This window comes from Labeo rohita, chromosome 13 (assembly GCF_022985175.1).
Source record: "Labeo rohita strain BAU-BD-2019 chromosome 13, IGBB_LRoh.1.0, whole genome shotgun sequence".
Taxonomy (NCBI): domain Eukaryota; kingdom Metazoa; phylum Chordata; class Actinopteri; order Cypriniformes; family Cyprinidae; genus Labeo; species Labeo rohita.
Window position 1 is genome coordinate 19,679,560 of NC_066881.1, and position 18,965 is coordinate 19,698,524.

At 36.2% G+C, this 18,965-nt stretch overlaps 1 long non-coding RNA gene across 1 annotated transcript; it reads left to right on the plus strand.

Annotated features, from left to right (window-relative positions):
- The first annotated feature begins 712 nt into the window (after positions 1 to 712).
- Positions 713 to 18,271, plus strand: LOC127175544 (uncharacterized). Its single transcript, XR_007829005.1, has 2 exons — positions 713 to 1,238; positions 13,456 to 18,271. It is a non-coding gene; the product is annotated as an uncharacterized LOC127175544 (long non-coding RNA).
- Positions 18,272 to 18,965: the final 694 nt, after the last annotated feature.

Below are 18,965 nucleotides of genomic sequence, written 5' to 3' on the forward strand. Positions count from 1 at the left end.
ACAATGTTTGCACCACTTTCTAGTCATTTATACTGAATATCTGCTACCCTTTTCAATATTTTGTATTTTGTCATTTAAATATTATATTGGTTCCACTCACTCACTGTCCCTCACTTCAATATATATCTGTTTATGGGGAAAATGATGTTAAAACTCAATATTAAATGTATTTTAGTTATCTAACTGAACTGAATTTGTTTCGGAGTGAATATATTTAGCCATGTGCAATAGAATATACTAAGCAAACTGCACATTTACGAATATCCAGAAGGAGTAAAAAAATATATAATTATCTAAACATTAGTATTAACACAAAATCAGATGCAGTGCATTCATTTTTAATTTATATTTTGCATTTAAATGCTTTTATTCAAAGTGACTTACAACAGAGGAACAATGTTAGCAACATTCCTAGTGAAAAAAGGTTTGTTTCTTAAAAAGTTAGACTAGGAAATGCGAAATGCAAAGAAAATTATTATTTTTTATTTGTGAATTTAATCATGAAGCGACACATTTGTATTTCAAATACAAAAGCACAGCGGTCAAGGGGTCATTCAGTGAATGTAAACGCTGGCACCATCATGGATACGAGCGCTTCGCCTGCTGATTGGCCAGCACTCGACGGCTATGACAGAAAAGGGGCGGGCCTAAACTCAGGAATCCGCATAGAAAAAGTCAGGAGTGACAGATTGCCCGGAGTGGGTGACAGCTTTACAGTGGGTTCGGACGACGACGAAGTCAAGCAGCCCCTGTAATTCTTACAGTTGCCATCTTACAAAGCTTTATTACAGACTTTTAGCATCGTGTCTACGCTACAAAAGAGCGACGCGACGCTACAAAACTTCAACCAAACCATTATAATATTAGTTGATTATAACGGTCGCTTTCTATTTTTGTCGCGTCGCGTGAGATAATTACGTAATTACGCACTTGTGGCGGTTCCCAGCAGCTTATACAAATGCTTTGTACGCTTATTTGCTTCGACCAACAACTTTAAATCACGTGAGAACGGGTTTTCGTGAAGTTCAAGAGATGATAAAGTTAGAAGCCGGAGAACATGACAAGAATCAGTCGAAGTGGAGATGACATCCTTTCTGGACATTTACACATTTTCTCACAAGGCATTTGTGCTGTCAGCGCTGGAGGAAAAAGTCACGGACATCTGCGAAGAGGTTTGCAAAAGAAAGTTCATCAGACGGATCTTTCTTAGAAATACAGACATTCTGCTTGTAACTTAGGTGAGTGGTCAGTTCATATCCTGCGTGAAGAGTTAGTAACGTTAGATTTATTTCAGAAAGAAAACTGCACAGTAAAGTAGGCGCAGTCCAAGTCTGCGCAGCAGTGTGCAGGAAATGGCTCCATTATGAGAAAAAATGAAATGTAAGATAGTATATATGCATTTAATCTATTTTATATAATAAAACAAAATTACATGAACAGATAAATAGCATCTGCCATAAGCACAAGGCCGCAGGTAATCACCCATGCTGATGTTCAATAGGTTTGTAAGTGTTTACAGTAATTAAGATACAATATTTAATAATTAATAATACGACTGGCTAGTTTAGATGTACCTGCCTTCTCAGCCAATAAAGCTTTTTGTGTCACCAAGCAACTCACACATTAAAAGCTGGTCTGGAGCTCCGTGTATAATTGGAGCGGAGTGACAGATATTTCCTCAGAGCTCTAATCACCCGGCTCCTGCTCCGGTCCGGGTTTTACATTTCCTGCTCAGTACTGAGAGAAACCCGCTCAGAGAGAGATAAGTGAGCGAAAACATCGACGTCCTGGTTTAAAAGAAAAATCGCTGTTCTGTTTAGGTAAAATCACAGAACTGTGAAAGATCGCATAGTTTAAAAAATGTTTTGTCTACTTAAAGTTTCTTTGAAAAAATATTTTGTCAGCTGAATAGTTGGCATTAAACTACAGTACAGATCCATTGAACACACTGTACTTCTAATCAGTGTTGGGGAGTTTTACTGCCTGAAAAAGAAACTAATTACATTACTTAGTTACTTTTTATGGAAAGTAATGCATAACGTTACTTTTGCCTTACTTTTTAAATCTGGGCAGGGCTTGCTTCTTTGTTTTTAATATAAAACAATTCTAATGTAAAAGCCCTTTTACACCAAAAGTGAAATGAATTCACTTCAGGCTGAAAGAAAAGTTCATTTATGCAGGAGATCACTCTTCAGCTATAAAAAATGAAGCACAAGTTTATACAAAATAATTTTTGCTTATTAGTATGGTTGAATTGCATCATCGAAGGTCAGCAGCAAAGACACTGGTTAATAAAATGGGATTAAATACATAAAGGATTTTTTTTTTATTTAACATATTTCATTATTGCAGGGTTGCGTCATATTCTGAGTTTGCATTTCATTGTTTTTATTAATTTTGAGGAGTACTGAATCTGTTTTTTTGTGAGTGAGATGAATTAATGCATGTTCACATTTAGTCTAGAATACAGTAACATTAAGTTTGCTCCCAATTTCTGGACAGGAGACTTGTCAATAAATAACCGGGGAAAAAAGTAGCTCAGATAATGCATTACTTTACTAGTTTTTATTGGAAAAAAGTAATATTACTATGTAACTCGCGTTACTTGTAATGTGTTAACCTCAACACTGCTTCTAATCCTCACATCCTCATTTTCTTCCCTGTCAAAAATTAAATATGTCCAGTCACATTTTATCTGTTTGTATAACTGAACAGGTTACAAATGACAGCATATGAATAACTAAAAGTGAATATATGCAAAAATTAGATGGGCTATTTTGGAAGACACTTTGTCGTATGGGCCTTTACATTTAAAGGTCCACAGAAGTGTTCAGAAACACGCTGCGTTATTCCATATGTTAATGTAATTTCAACTGAAACAAGAAGAGAGGGTGGGACAAATCAAAGCCACGCCCCCTTTTTTAAAACAGCCAATAGCGTTTCATTTATATTAGCTTGGGTCAGAGCCACTGAGCTTGGCATTTGTCAGCATATGAAGGCATATTTACATTTTATGAATCGTTCCCCATCACCTATATGCACTACGTGCCTTTCACTGTACAGAAACTACGTCTATGAACTAGTGACCAATTTCAACAGCAGCTTCAGCACAGTGTATTTATAGTGTAGGAGGCGGGACACTTCAGATTCTACATTTTGATTGGACGGAAAGTTTGACAAGAAGCTGAAATGCAGGATGATGTCATCAAAATTGTTGATCCATATTGGCGGAAGCTTATGACTGTTTTGAACGCTTATATCTTCTAAATGCGAATTTTGTCATTGTTTTGGAGCACACGAGTTTATCACTTCAATAAATTATATTGTTTTGTTTATTATATGAGCGCACCACATTTATTTATTTGAAACATCGGTTTATTGCATCATTTATTTTTAATGGGTCACATACACTTCTCCATTGTAATTTAAATTAAACATTGTAATTTTGTCAGTGAATGTATTGGAAATTAACTCGTTTAATGTTTAAAGATTAGCTCAGTGAACAGAGAGTAGGTGGACTTTAGTGGCTGTTTAAACGCATTCGACACTATGAGCGCAATCCGGTCGCTTGTGATTAAAACAACGTAAACGCATCTTAATACCAGGTGTAAACAGGGCCTGATGGATTCTGATTGGCTAACAACACCATTTGCTAGAAGAAAATGGTATTGTTCCACTGTGACATAATTGTTATAGTTGTGGTGTTGACTTTTCACAGAATTAGAACAATTAATAAAACTTTATGGTTACAATTATCATTACAGTTATTGCCCTAGATGTAAACAGCCCTTTAGTCATTGAACTGTAAGAATATGTAGGCCAGCATTTCCTTCTTATCTCATTGTCACATCTGTGCCACAGTACATTACTTTGAGCTATTTTCTATGCATCAGTGAAACAGCCAATCAAATGTAGCCTGAGCAGTGCACAAAGACGATTTAAAAATCAGCAGATTTCGTGTGTGTCGCCAGTATAGTTGGGTGGGATGGCATGAGCCGGTGGAGGACAATGTGTCAAGACCTTTTAATTAAACCCTTCATTACTGCATTTGACTTATAAAGTAAGTCTTTCACTCTTCATTTCATGTTTCTTTTCTCGTTTCTAATTCAGTTTTGCAAAGCAGCCAGTAGAGTGTAAGTGTCGGGGTGGAATGACTTCCTGCTGACCTCTGAGAGTTAGCGTTTTCTGTTAATCAGTGTTCTGGTGACACAGATGACTTGTTCTCTTGCTGTGAGTTTCGTGCCTGGAATCAGGGAACTGTGTTTAACTGCCCGTCGAGTGCAAAGGAGTGTGACCTCCAGCAAGGTCAGAGAGGCCTTCGCTCATCTGATTCTGCTTCGGGTGGTTTTGAGTTCCTGGAAAAAAGGAGACAGAGAGTTAAAGCAATGCGAGTGAATGGAAACAAGTGATTTTGTGTGAAACAGAGGTAAAAAAAAAAATCAATGTGTTTTCTCACATCTCAGGTACATCGCATTAGAAATGGGACAGTGTTGTTTTGTTGCATTTAAAGATCAAGAAACACAAGAAAGGGAAAGTCAACATGTAAGAGTAGTTAAAAAAATAAATATCCTGACATACTTGCCATTTGCTGTAGTAGTTGTTATCCATACATATTTTTATTTATTACTATAAACTTTTGAAGAACATTCTCACAAAAACAGTCAAATGTATAACTGATGCCCCTTGAATCGGACTGATTTGCCAAATGTGTTGAATAGGTAACAAGTTGTGGTTACTGTTAAAGCCAGACGAGGATTCTAGACATTGACTTAACCTCATCTGCCCCACAATGAGTCCGTCCCACAGGGCATCTGCCATCATGAGACGTGCAGTTTAAGTCTGCGTTAGGGAAGAATGCTTTGATGAGGCCCTTGATCTAGGGGAAATCAGAGTGCCGCTCACAGGGGTGGTATTTTCACCAATTCAGAAAGAACAGGACGATCACAAAATCCTACAACCAGTGTATTCAGGGTTATTTAAAAAGTTTCTGCTTTATTATACTCTCAGTCTCAGACAGAAAGAGAAAGGATGAAGAGGTAGTTTAATGTGATTTTTTTTTTGTGCATGTATTGTCTGATCATTGTGACCTTGCTGTGACTTTGTCCTGTCTGGGAATGTATTATGTTAGTTTTAATAGCATAATACAGTCAAAATCACCAGGTTTGGCTAGGGTGTTGTTGAGTTTGAAACCTGGAAATAAAAAAAACAAATTAAAATGTCTAAAATTAGTCCAATCGTGTTGCACATTCTGCCTATCATTAGCTTTAAACTGTGAAGTATGACAACATCTACCAAATAGTATGTCACTCGAAATATTTTTACTATGCAGTATTAAAAAGACTGAATGTCAAAGCTGTTCTTTTCCATACAATGCAAATTCAAGTGTAATACATCAAAAAAAAAAAAAAAAAAAAAAACGAAAAACTTGTGCCCCATCAAAAAACATTGTCTCAAAGTTAATGGTAACTAAAGCCATGGTGAACAGAAACATTGCCAATAATTGATGTGATCAGAGGCCTTGTTTGGGTGGAGGCCGTGTGTCTTCGGACTTGCAGCCAGATCCCTTCCTTTTTTCTTTTAGTCTCGCTCTCTTTCCTTGCTCTCCACCCCTTCCCCCAATTCCCTCTCACTATGTCTCTGCCTTACTACATGCTATGCGGTTGCCAAGTGCTAAGAATCTGCGGAATGTGGGATTGCAGTGGTCTGATAAAGTTTGCTTTGTTCCCGCCGTGACCTGAACACTGGGAGGGATATGGGACCCTGGGAGTTTCACCAGAGTCAGTGCATAGCATAGCAGACCCTGTACACAGTCTCGACACACTGTTAAGCACACACATACACTCACACTCTTTGAGCTCACGTCTCATTAGCAATCTGTTATTTGTCTTATAGCACATGCTGCTGACTGCTGGTGTGTGGTTAGGATGGGGATGCATGTTAGTCGAATTTACATACACACAAATTTGAATATGTATATTATAGCTGTTGCAGGGTACATGTTATGTTCAAAAAACGGAAGGTTTTTAAATAGTCTGGTCTTACTTGATTTAACCAGAATAGTTTATCAAAAAATACACTTAAGACTCAAGCTGTATCAAGTACAATAAAGGCCTCGGTATTGGAGTCCACTTGTGAATGTCCAATAGGAGTTTTTTTTAATATTTATTTTATTCTGTTATTCTACTTTAATGGTTATTTTATTCTAACAAGCTAAATGATTAAAGTATGCATTATGGAAAAATACAAAATATTATTAAAATATAAATGATATAAATAATATTTTAAAACATTTTGAGTATAATATAAGTTACTTAAAGGAGTAGTTCACTTCCAGAACAAAAATTTACAGATAATGTACTCATCCCCTTGTCATCCGAGATGTTCATGTCTTTCTTTTGAGGAAAATGTTTCAAGATTTCTCTCCATATAATGGACTTCTATGGTGCCCAGAGTTTAAACTTCCAAAATGCAGTTTAAACGCGGCTTTAAAGGGCTCTAAATGATCCCAGCCGAGGAAAAAGGGTCTTATCTAGCGAAAGGATCAGTTATTCTCTAAAAAAAAAAAAAAGGTACAGTTATATACTTTTTATCCTCAAACGCTCGTATTGTCTAGTTCTGCGTGAACTCTGTGTATTCTGGTTCATGACAGTTAGGTAATGTCGAAAAACTCAGATCTCATTTTCTCCTCCAACCTGACAATCGTCTTACATCGTTTTACCTTTTTGTAAAGGCCGTTTGACTTTCTTTGCATGTTCATTTTGTATACACTGGGTCAGTACATCTGCAGTGATGTAGGACGATTTTGAAGTTGGAAGAGAAAATGAGATGGGAGTTTTTCGACATACCCTAACTGGCATGAACCGGAATACACAGAGTTCACACATAGCTAGCTAAGACAAGCATTTGAGGTTAAAAAGTGTATAAATTGTATACGTTTTTAGAAATCAAGCGACTGTTTCGGTAGATAAGACCCTTATTCCTCTTCCTCTTTAGAGCCCTTTAAAGCTGTATTTTAAACTGCATTTTAAAGTTCAAACTCGGGGGCATCCACTATATGAAGAGAAATACTGAAATATTTTCCTCAAAAAAACAATTTCTTCACGACTGAAGAAAGAAAGACATGAACATCTTGGGTGACAAGGGGGTGAGTACATTATCTGTAAATTTTAGTTCTGGAAGTGAACTACTCCTTTAAAGTATGTATGGCTGTTTTGTAAGAGTTTAACTATTAATGCAAACAACACATAAAATATTTACTTGCTGGACCCACCAGATTGTGCCATTTGTCAGATTACTTTATATTAAAGTATAAATATACTTAAAAGTAAAATGTTTATATATTGTTCTGTATATTAGTAGTAGTATAAAAGTTCGAGGTAAAACTTAAATTGTGAAGCAAGAAAATCTCACAAGGAGTCTCAGTGCCCCCAGATACTGAGTGAAATCTGTGCATGTTTTCATCCTGCCAGGATGGCATCTAGCGTTTCTTGTCTCTGCTGTTTGTAAGCTCTTTCAGTAGATGTGGTCTACTAAAAGCCTTCAAGGCATCAGGGCTAAAGTGGAGAGAACAAAGACGTGGGTCTTTCGGAAGTTTTTTCCGTCCACAGGTAGCTTCCTATTCTTTTCTATTCGTTTATCGTTAGGAAAGCAGTGAAGACTTGCATCGCTTGTCTTGTTGTCCTTCGACTGAAAATTACAACCAAAAGCCCCACAATGTGGCATCATATCAGTGTTTTATTTTCCGATTTGTGTTGCGGTAAAAATAACGCCATTTGACGTAATCGAAATAATGGTGTGTCCATAGTTCAAAATATGTATAAAACAATGTGGATTTTTTAAATAATGTAAATCTGTCATGGGTTTTCTACTACATATTAGTAAGAGACATAATTTATGTTATATTAAGTCATACACGTCTTAATACCCAAGGTTCCCTTTAAATTAAATAATAAGTAAAGGGAAAGATTAAGGGTTAAGAAACAGCTGAGTAAATTTTGTAAATGTCAATGAGTGATGCAACACATAGTAAATCCATAAATGTCTTAAACAAAACCATTTCCCTAAATGAAAATCAGTTTCTGAATGCACAAGGCCTTCTGCAGCAAGATTCCTTCCAGAGAAAAGATGCATGATAGAGAGAGAAAAGAGACTCAGTCCAAATTCCCATTGTCACTTTATCAAAAGTAGACACTCAGCTATTCTCGCTCTCACACTTTTCCAGTTTTAGAGGCCAGTCGAGTGGAAACACTGCCAGGAAAGTACGACTGATGACAGAAAATGATGCTGATTTACTGATTTTAAGCTTTAAGTTGGCGTTCCATGTGTAATGGGCATACAGAGGTCACTTCTTTCAGAGCTGCAGTCTAGTTTTGAAGGGAGTTGAGACACTCTTGAGGAAATCTGCCATCTCAGCCCTCATGACACAGGGGTCTCAACAGCTTCGTTTAAAGAGTAAACAGAGATGGACGCTTTGTGATTGGAGGGGGTTAGCAGGAAACTGTTCTGGTGTTTGTGTTTAGGAGACGTTTGCAGTCAGCGTTGCGTGTGAAGCTTCATCAGATTGGCTCTTTGTGGGAGAGTCATGGCAAAACAAATGCCAGCCGCTGAGTTTCCAGTGTTTTCAATGTAAATATGACATGTCTCTTCTGTCATGGTTACCAACCCTCATAGTGTCACACAGTGGGCCAAACCTAGTCGGAATGACTGCCTCTCCATGGACACAGAGGAAGGAGTGCCGAAAGGCTTCTGATGACAGCAGTCTAATAAAGTCAAGTTTTTGTGCCAACGATAGCACAAATTTTTAGTGTATTAGGGTTACAGTCAGTGTCAGGTTTACTTATCATCTGCGTAGTGGACAAAAAGTCAGCTGGCAGTACAGGCTACTGTAAACATCCTTGACTGGAAGCTGGTGCTTAAGATGGAGCTTTCAGTCGGATGTTTGCAGCAGCCAACTGCTGTTACTCTCACCCAGAAACCTGCACTAGAAGAACATGGACACATCACTGGAACAAACCATCAGATTTTAATGTTCAGATTGTGGAGGTCCAATTACTTCTAGTCCCTCTCTGATATGGCAAGCTGAAGGGCCACCCAAGGTCCATATACTGGCTGTCTGATGCACGTTGTACACAAAACTGGAAATCACTGTGAAAACTGTAAGCTTCAAACTGATTGGCCAACAACTGTGGGATTTGAGTCGCATCTGCTGCCCAGAGATTTATTTGTTTTTTTTGTAAGGTATTTTATTTAAGATATTTACTTGGCAATCAGTACAAAGAAAAATACGTATTTCTAAGCATGTATTTCCTTTGGTTAATTTTTTATTATATATAAATTTTTATTTTTATATATATAAATAAATGTGTGTGTGTGTGTGTGTGTGTGTGTGCGTGTGTGTGTATACATACACTACCAGTCAAAAGTCTTTGAACAGTAAGATTTTTTTTAAAGTCTCTTCTGCTCACCAAACCTGCATTTATTTGATCCAAAATACAGCAAAAGCAGTAATTTTGTTAAATATTTTTTACCATTTAAAATAAATGTTTTGTATTTGAATATATTTTAAATGTAATTTTTTGCTGTTATTTCAAAACTACATTTTCAGCATCATTACTCCTCACTTCAGTGTCACACGATCCTTCAGAAATCATTCTAATATGCTGATTTGCTGTTTAAGAAACATTTATTATTATTATCAATATTTAAAAGTTGAGTACAATTTTTTCAGGATTCTTTGATAAATAGAAAGATCCAAAGATCAGCATTTATCTGAAATAAAAAGCTTTTGTAACATTATACATTTATACCATTCAAAAGTTTGGAGTCAGTATATATTTTTTTTTTGTGTAGTAATTATAGAAAAAAATCTACTTAGCTGTTTTCAACATAATAATAATAAATGTTTTTTTGAGCAGCAAATTAAAACATTAGAATGATTTCTGAAGAATCATGTGACGAGTAATGATGCTAAAAATTCATCTTTGAAATCACAGTACGTAAATACGTAAATAAAATACATTTTAAAATATATTCAAATAGGAAACAGCTATTTTAAATAGTAAAAATATTTCAAAATTGTACTGTTTTTGCTGTACTTTGGATCAAACAAATGCAGGCTTGGTGAGCAGAAGAAACTAATTTAAAAAACAAAAAAATCCTACTGTTCAAAAACTTTTGACTCATAGTGTATTTGTTTTTTTGTACAAATTTCATGTTTTATTTATTTTAACTAAATGTAATTTAAATGTGGCTACATTGATACCTTTATGGTGTTTGGTTAACTATATTAATATTTTACACACTAAATATGTATGTTGTGTAACACGATCCTGACCCACTGATTTTTATGCTGCCCTTCTGACCTTGTACAGTTCTTCTTGTCAAATAAACGGTAGCATTTCTGCCTGTACACATGCCTGTGTAATTTTGATACATTGGTGAAGAACGTCTTGCTTTTTTGTGCATTAATTTAGATTAATCTATCATGGGTCACAGAGCTTATAAAATAAAAAAAACACTCAAACTGCAAAGTGGACCACAATATATGGCATAAGTCATGTAAGCTACATAAGACTAAGCCACTTCCAGCAGTAAACTCAGTAAACCATGAAAGGTTTTCGCACATTCTGGCTTTTTTTTATCATATATACGAAACTGTGAACTACTCAAACAGCTGACTGTTTCAGCCATGTTACCTTCGATCCACAGCAGCTGCAATAGTGTAGCTGTGTGAACTGAGACGGGCTGAAATGGATCCCTCTGTGGCACGTCAAGAGCAAACAGTGGTTTGAGAACGAATCAGGCTGAGGGTTTGCTCCGTGAGCTCAGGCGAGAGCGAGCATTGTCTCTAGAGGCCGAATGTCAACATCAGAAGCCAAGGGTTGCCATTTGTGTCAGATTAACACTTTCAATCATGTAAAACACATTCCACCCCGACACCTGCGGAGCGCTAAGACCCAGATTAGCTGAGCTGCCTCTGCACCGGGTCACTCCTTCTCAGAGTTTCAAAGGCCTGTAACACAGATCCCGAGAGCACAGGACTCTCGCTTTCCCACCTCCTGCATGAAGGCTCCCACAGGGCGCGCGATGAAAAGCACAGAAATGTGATCCTGAAGAACAGCTTTTGGTCAGCAATGTGAAAACTTCCAAGCCTACATAGTCCAATCACTATTAACACTATCTACAATGTTAGCAACTTTTTAATATTTAGAATGGAGTATATGTTTGACCATTTTTCATGTGCAGACTACAAGCTTTGCAAATTATCAGACAACACTGCTCTGTTAAAGGATTAGTTCACTCCTGAATTGAAATTTCCTGATAATTTACTCACCCCCATGTCATCTAAGATGTCCATGTCTTTCTTTATTCAGTCGAAAAGAAATTTGGGTTTTTGAGGAAAACATTGCAGGATTTCTCTCCATAATGGACTTCAGTGGGAATCAGCAGTTTAAAGGTTCAAACTGGAGTTTTAATGCAGCTTCAAAGGGTTCTACACAATTCCAGTTGAAGAATAAGGGTCTTGTCTAGCGAAACAATCGGTCATTTTCTAAAAAAAATAAAAATGTATATACTTTTTAACCACAAATGCTCTGCGATGCGCGTCTACGACTTCACGCATTGCATGATCATGTTGGAAAGGTCATGCATGGTTAGTTCTTCGTCTCAAAAATGTAGAGAATGGGGGCGAAAAACTCTCATTTTCTCCTTCAACTTCAAAATCGTCCAACATCGTTGTTTTACCTTTTTTTTGTAAAGGGCGTCTGACTAAGGGCGTGACTACGTAATGCATAAATAGCTAGTGCAAGATGAGCATTTGTGGTTAAATTTGTGGTTAATAAAATGACAGATCATTTTGCTAAATAAGACCCTTATTTCTCTATGTCGAGCCCTGAAACTGCAATTTGGACCTTCAACTCATTGATCCACAGTGAAGTCCACTATATGAAGGGAAAATCCTGGAATGTTTTCCTCAATAACAAAAAAAGAAAAAAATATTTTCGACTGAAGAAAGAAAGATATGAACATCTTGGATGACATAGGGCTGAGTAAATTATCACGAAACTTTAATTCTGGAGTGAACCAATCTTTTTTTGCACTGTAAATGTAAAAATGTAAATAAAAAAAAAACAACCCTGGCTCATTGAAAAAATGTCTTTGGTGACATTTCTGCAACATGACATTGCATGGCCTCTTGCAAGTTTTGCAACACTTTTAAAGTGAAATGGTTCTAAAAGTACATTCAGTTTAATACAAAACAGATTATGTTTTAATAGGTTGGTTGTTGTATGTATTGCAGCAGTTTGAAAATGATATGTCTGGTGAGTGACGCTAAAAGATTAATGCTCTATCACATTTGAAAATAACATACCACTAACACTAAACCCGCAAGGAACCACGTAAAACGAAATCTTCATTAATCAATAATCTGTCATGTGTGAAAAGGAAACTCACACCATTGGTTGAGCCAATGTGCATTGGTGATCTTTACATATTATGTTGGGTTAATTATTTTAACACTGAAATTACTTCAACTTTGCTTTATTGAGATCATATTTTAACAAGTGTTTCCTGCTAAGTTGGTTATCACTTCATCTGCAATAAGTGACAAATTTAATGAGCACCCAGTTTCAGCACTCTGGACAGCTCTCTTAGGTTGACCCTGCAGACACCCTGTCCTAGGGGTGAGACAGTCCTTCGGGACATCTTTACTGTGATAATGTAAAACAAAATAAATTAAATTTAGCAGGGATTTCTAAAACTGGCATTCAGGTCCATTTAGTGTTTCCTTATAGTGTCAACAGACAACAGAGTTTACACTGTGGCAAGTTGACTAGTTAGAAATGTTACTAAATGTTAATTCTTCGTTAAAAATGGGCTAATCATAAATTGTGCTGTATTGTTGAATAAGCTGTATATTGGTGTTTTATATATGTTAATGTACAAAATATTCTGAAATTTGTTATTAAAATGCTGGACAAGAACACAGAGGTTGGCAAACAAACACTTTCAAATAAATAACTCATTCTTAAAGTTTAAAATAATTACAAAATGTATCAAAAATGGTTCGCAGTTTCTGTAATTGTAAGCTACAATTTTTAAAATGGCAGAACGTTATTAGGTTTTGCATCCAAATCAATTCTAATGCATTTCAGAAGGCCTCAGTCACTGACTAGAATACTAGAATGTAAATATTTTATTTAAAAAAAATAATAATTTCAACTACTTTGCTTTCTTACTAAAGAACTAAAAAATGGAGAACATTGTACATTTGTCTAGAATAGTACTGTATGTTGCCGTTGTTCAGCATTCACTAAGCCTTTTAAAAATCATTCTTGTGTCTTTTTCCTGCCCCACCAGTTTAATCGCCCTGTCCCCTCTTGTTCCCTTTCCTCGTAAACTCAATCACTCTTTCTCTGTGTGTTTCTTGTCCTCCACCCCTCTCTATGCCCATAGGCTGGCACCAAGTCTGATGACTTTTCCCAGAAGATTCAGTGAAGACATAGAGAGAGGGGGCAGAAAGAGAGCCTTCTTGTCCAATAAGAGGAAAGGGGACTGAAGAATGTGAAAAGCTCCCATTCAGGCCGGTTCACAGGGGCTGGGAGCGGCCACATCCTCAAGAGGGAGGAGGGGTTGCTGCTTTCAAGAGGGTGGGCTAGGGATCCTGGACAGGGGCCAGAAGCGATGCAGAGGCTCCTCGGATGACGCTGGTCCGTGGGAGCGTCCAGTGCCTCCGTCTCTCCTCTGTCCCTAAGGACATTGACTCTGGACCCCTTGCATTCTATTTACTCGCACAAACAAGCTCTCCCCACAGTCCTTCTACCCTCAGAGCCAAACCAGCCGGTAGGCTGCAGGGTGAGGAATGTGTCTCTATTAATAGAGCGGATAGATTATCTCAAAGACTAATGACTGGCATGTCCAGATTCCTGAAAGGCACGGCAGTGACGTACTTTCATCCACCGGTCTTCATTCATTGGCAATGATCTCATTTCCTCCGATATTCTATAAATTTAACTTGTGCTTCTCTTTTTAAAACAGTTCAAATTCTAGTTGCACAGCTTTATCGTCACTCATTATGGTTAATGAAAACATTTATATTTAACATAGAGCTGGACGATTATTTGAAAAGTCATCGAAAACCTCTAGTTGACGTAACTTTCCCATGCCGGTTATTTTGGGGTTTTGAATCCTGTTACTACTTTCCCATTAAAAACATACTACCGTGAAGTTAGTGTTGTACTGACATGTATGACCATTGCTCTCGCGTCTTTTCCAGTGTCTTGCATGTGAGCGCAGAGTTTAAGATGTCATGTCAAGTTAACAGAATTTAAACTTTAACATGCAGCATCACTCAATGTCAGTTCCAAAACAGTGGACCAATCAGAAGACGGAGGTAGGGCAAGTGTTGCAAGCTTTAAGTTTACAGTAGCAGGTTGACATGGCGGAGTAAGCATTCTGTGCTGCGCTTTTTTTTTTTTGTTCTGTGTGAATGGCCAGTAAGAAGCTAGCAGAAATACTACAACGCTATCTCATAACCAATTTGTATGTATTTTATGAGGTGGCTAATTCATACGAATACGTACCACCTCACTTGTACGGTTTTGTACGATTTGTCTAGACCCCAGTAATGGGTAGGTTTAGGGGCGGGGTTAGGGGTAGCTCATTCGTACGAATTCATACAAAATGTAAAATACGTATGATGTGAGGTCATATGAATTCGTACGAATTAGCCACTTTGTAAAATATGTACGAATTGCCATGGGATTGGGTTGGGCATATCGTGACAGGACTAAATCGCTGAGAGGAAGATCGCATGCAACAGCAATGATGACTCAGATTCACATCTATAACTATGAGAGCAAAATAATAATAATACAATTTTAAAAATTAAAATAATTGGTTATTAATCATAATCGAGGTAAAATATTCAATTAATCAAGGTTTTGATTTTGGGTCATATCGCCCAGCCCTAAATTAATGTTTATTCAGTTAGCAGACGTTTTTAAGCGACTTAGGAAATAAAAAGCAAGCAATAAAGAAAATTAAAACAACTTCAGTAAAAATAAAATCTCATATAAATGGGAAAATATAAAATGATGACTAATTAATTTTAGTTTTTATATATGTGTATTATATGACATTAAAACAAATAATAACAATGCATGAGATGGTGCTAAAATATTTTAACAATGTTTGTATTTTTTTTTATTTATTTATTTTTAATTATACCAGTTAGCACATTTACTTGTGGTACCCCTAAAAAAAAAAAAAATCAAACTATAACTAAAAAGGTAAACTCAAAACTAAAAAACTAAAATAACTAAATTACTCATTAACTAATTAACTCAAATAAAATGAACTAAAATGAACTCAAATAAAATACATTGGAGGGAAAAAAAGTATATATTTCAGTAATATAATAATATTCTGCTTAACCACACTTGTATTTGCATTGATTGTAATGTGACATTTAGGTATTCTTGGGTCAAGAAATTTTTTCCAATCCAAACCATGGCCAGATCTCTCCATCTTGGGAACTTGGGAACCCATATGAGCTTCAGGGAGTGTAAACATCCTACACTCTCAGCTGGAGCCCAGCCCGAGGCCGGGAGTGGGATGTTTGCGCTCTATGGCTCAGGAACTCCACGCTCACTATGGCGGGGAAAAAGCATATACAGAAAAAGTCGTCTAAATAATTTAATCATCTATTGAGTCACAGTAGACCTGAAATTACACCTGACCACTCGGTGGGAATACACACTGGAACTGCAATCACTGGAGTAGGTAGCAATCACCTAATTTTAGGATCTATCTATCTATCTATCTACTGCTATAGTGTCTATCTTTCCATATGTTCTTTTAAACTATTTTTTAAACTGTCCAGTCAACATCTTTAGCAGTTGTATACATTTGTAAAAGATGCACGGCCCTGTTTATTATAAATGTCTATTCACTGTATAGTTTATGTAAAGTATGTTAAAAAGCTCAGGATAAAAGAAGACGTCTACTTCCTGACTAGATCGAAGTGAACAGATTTTGAAGTGGATACGAGAGCTTTGTAACGCACACAGGAAGTGAACTCCATTGTGAGCACTGGAAGGGCTCTGAGGGTGAGTGGCCTGTCATTAAGCTGTTCAGGCTGAACTCTAGGTCTCTTTGAAGCTTTCTGACCCCACAGGGTGGGACAGTTCTGTTCAACTGCATGCACCCCCCACCCAGACAGAGCTGCCGATGGAATTGCCTGAGAGGAAGTGACTATTTATACCCACTAAGGAACAGAGAGAGGCACCCTTCCGATGGGCGTCTCTCCTCTTGTTTCCTTTGACAAATATGTTAGCACTGCTCTCATGAAAAGTAAGCCCAACTCCACAGAGATATGCACAACATCCAGTGCTCTCAATGGTATTTGTGTACACGCCTAACCGTTTTTTTGGTTACCATTCTCTCCTACTGCAGTGACCTTTACCCACTTTTGCTTGGTGATGTCATAGCTTAAGCATCTCTTATATGCAGCCACTAGGTGGCAGACTAACTCCAGAAAATTGCTACAAGGTTTCAGACTTTGCTTGGAAAGGAAGTATACAAAAATGCTTCTGTTGATTGGCCATCTTTTTGAAAAAAAAAGTAAAATTATCCACTACAAATCTTGTAAACATCTTCTACTAACGACACCAAACCAGAAAGTCTTTATTGTTTATTTTACTCGTATTACATACACTGCCATTCAAAAGGTTGGGATCAGTAAGATTTTTAATGCTTTTTAAAGCTCTTATGCTCATCAAAGTTCCGTTTATGTGATCAAAAAAAAAGAAAAAAGTAATATGAAATATTGCTATTCAAAATAAAAAAAAATATATATTTATTTCTGTGATGCCAAGCTGAAATTTCATCAGCCTTTACTCTAGTGTTGAGTGTCATGATCCTTCAGAAATTATTCTAATATGCTAATTTATTACTAATGCTGGAAACAGTTGTGCTGCTTAATTTGTTTTTTGTTTTTTTTTGGAACCTGTGATACTTTTTCAGGATTCTTTGATGAATAAAAGGTTCAAAAGAACAGCATTTATTGAAAATATACATCTTTTCTAACAATATAAGTCTTTACTATCACTTTTTTTATCAATTTAACACATCCTTGCTGAATAAAAGTTTTAATTTCTTTCGAACAAAGAAAGAAGGAAAAAATTTACTGACCCCAAACTTTGAACGTTAGTGTATATTGTTACAAAATATTTCTATTTTAAATAAATAAAAAGAATAAATTCTTTTTAACATTTTATTCATCAAAGAATCCTGACAAAAGTATCACAGGTTCCATAAAAAATATTAAGCAGCACAACTGTTTGCAACATTAATAATAAATCAGCATATTATAATGATTCCTAGCTGGTTCGTCATCATCCGCAGGAATAAATTCTATTTTAAAATATATTAAAATAGAAAACCACTGTTTTAAATTGCAATAATATTTCACAATATTACTGTTTTTTTTTCTGTATTTTTAATCAAATAAATGCAGCCTTGATAAGCAGAAAACTCTTTTTTTAAAAACATTAAAAATCTTACTAATCCCAAATTTTTGAATGGCAATGTTTAAATTATTCTGCTTGTCACACTAATTTTTGTTTTATTTAAAAATAAAAAATAAAAATCTCTCATTAATTGTGACTCTTTTGAACTGCTAAAATATATAAATACTTAGCAAATTTTCTTGCACCATTTTTACACCTTTCCAAGCAATCACTGTTGTACTTTTCCTAAAACCAAAGAAAAAATTTTTTTAGTAATGTTCTGACCTCATTCACCACAGAGTGCATTTCTAGTCATACTGAGTGGGAAAAAACAGCATGAAATGTTAAAATCAACTGACAGCCTCTGATCAAGCTTTTCCTGTCAACTGGAGGAGTCGAAACTACTGAAGTATGACAACAAAGGCATCATTTATTATTAGTTTCACTTTTTCTCTTACTGCCGTACTCTTTGAACTGACTCAGCTAATTCTTCTTATGATGCCGGAGCTCTTTTCATCTAACTGCAAGAGCTACTGAATTTACACCCACTTCTTTTCAAATGTTTCAAACAATAATCTCACCCCACAGGTGGCACAGCAACAGGAAGGTGAAACAAGAAGTTGGTATGTATGTATGTTATGTGTAGAGTAAAAACAACATCATCATAGTAAACAATGCATTGTCTGCAATAAACACATCAGGAGAAATGCTGTGAATGTTGTTCCTCGTTTGTTTGTTTAATAAACCATATGCAACTGACAGTTTGACTGTTTGTTATTCTTGTACTGAGGCCTCTTTTTTTGGTCAGCCTTATTCCTTGTCAGTGAAATGTTTCTTCAACTCAAAAACATGACGGCAGTCAGTCGAAACCCCGTATTTAGTTATAGAGTAATAGTTTCGGGTGATGCTGACACTCTCAACCACACAAGGAACTGAAACATTTCAGTGTGGTCAGATTTAGTTTATATGCTCTCAGCACTACACAACACAGCAACAGAGTACTGAGATGTGACAAAAGCAGTGACTGTGTAAAGTTCAATGTAAAATAAATGCATACTGTACGGTAAGTGTGGAACTAGAACAGCTCATTTTACCTTGTATGACGTCAAGGTCTTTGATGCTGTAATTAAAGTTTACATTTAAAAACTGCATCAAAGATGAATGGGAAGACATGCAAGCAAATGCTAGAATTGCTATTAACTGAAATGGGATCCAAATATCTGTAAAATATAGGACTTTAAATATAATTTAAACTTGAAAACAAATTATTTCAAAATTTTAAAAGAAGTGAATACTTTTAATCAGCGAGAATGCATTAAAAGTGACAGTAAAAACATTCATAATGTTACAAAATTTTCAAATAAATGCTGTTCTTTTGAACTTTCTATTCCCCAGGAAGTCCTGAATAAAAGAACTGTCCACCAAAATATGAAGCAGCACAACTGTTTTCAGTAC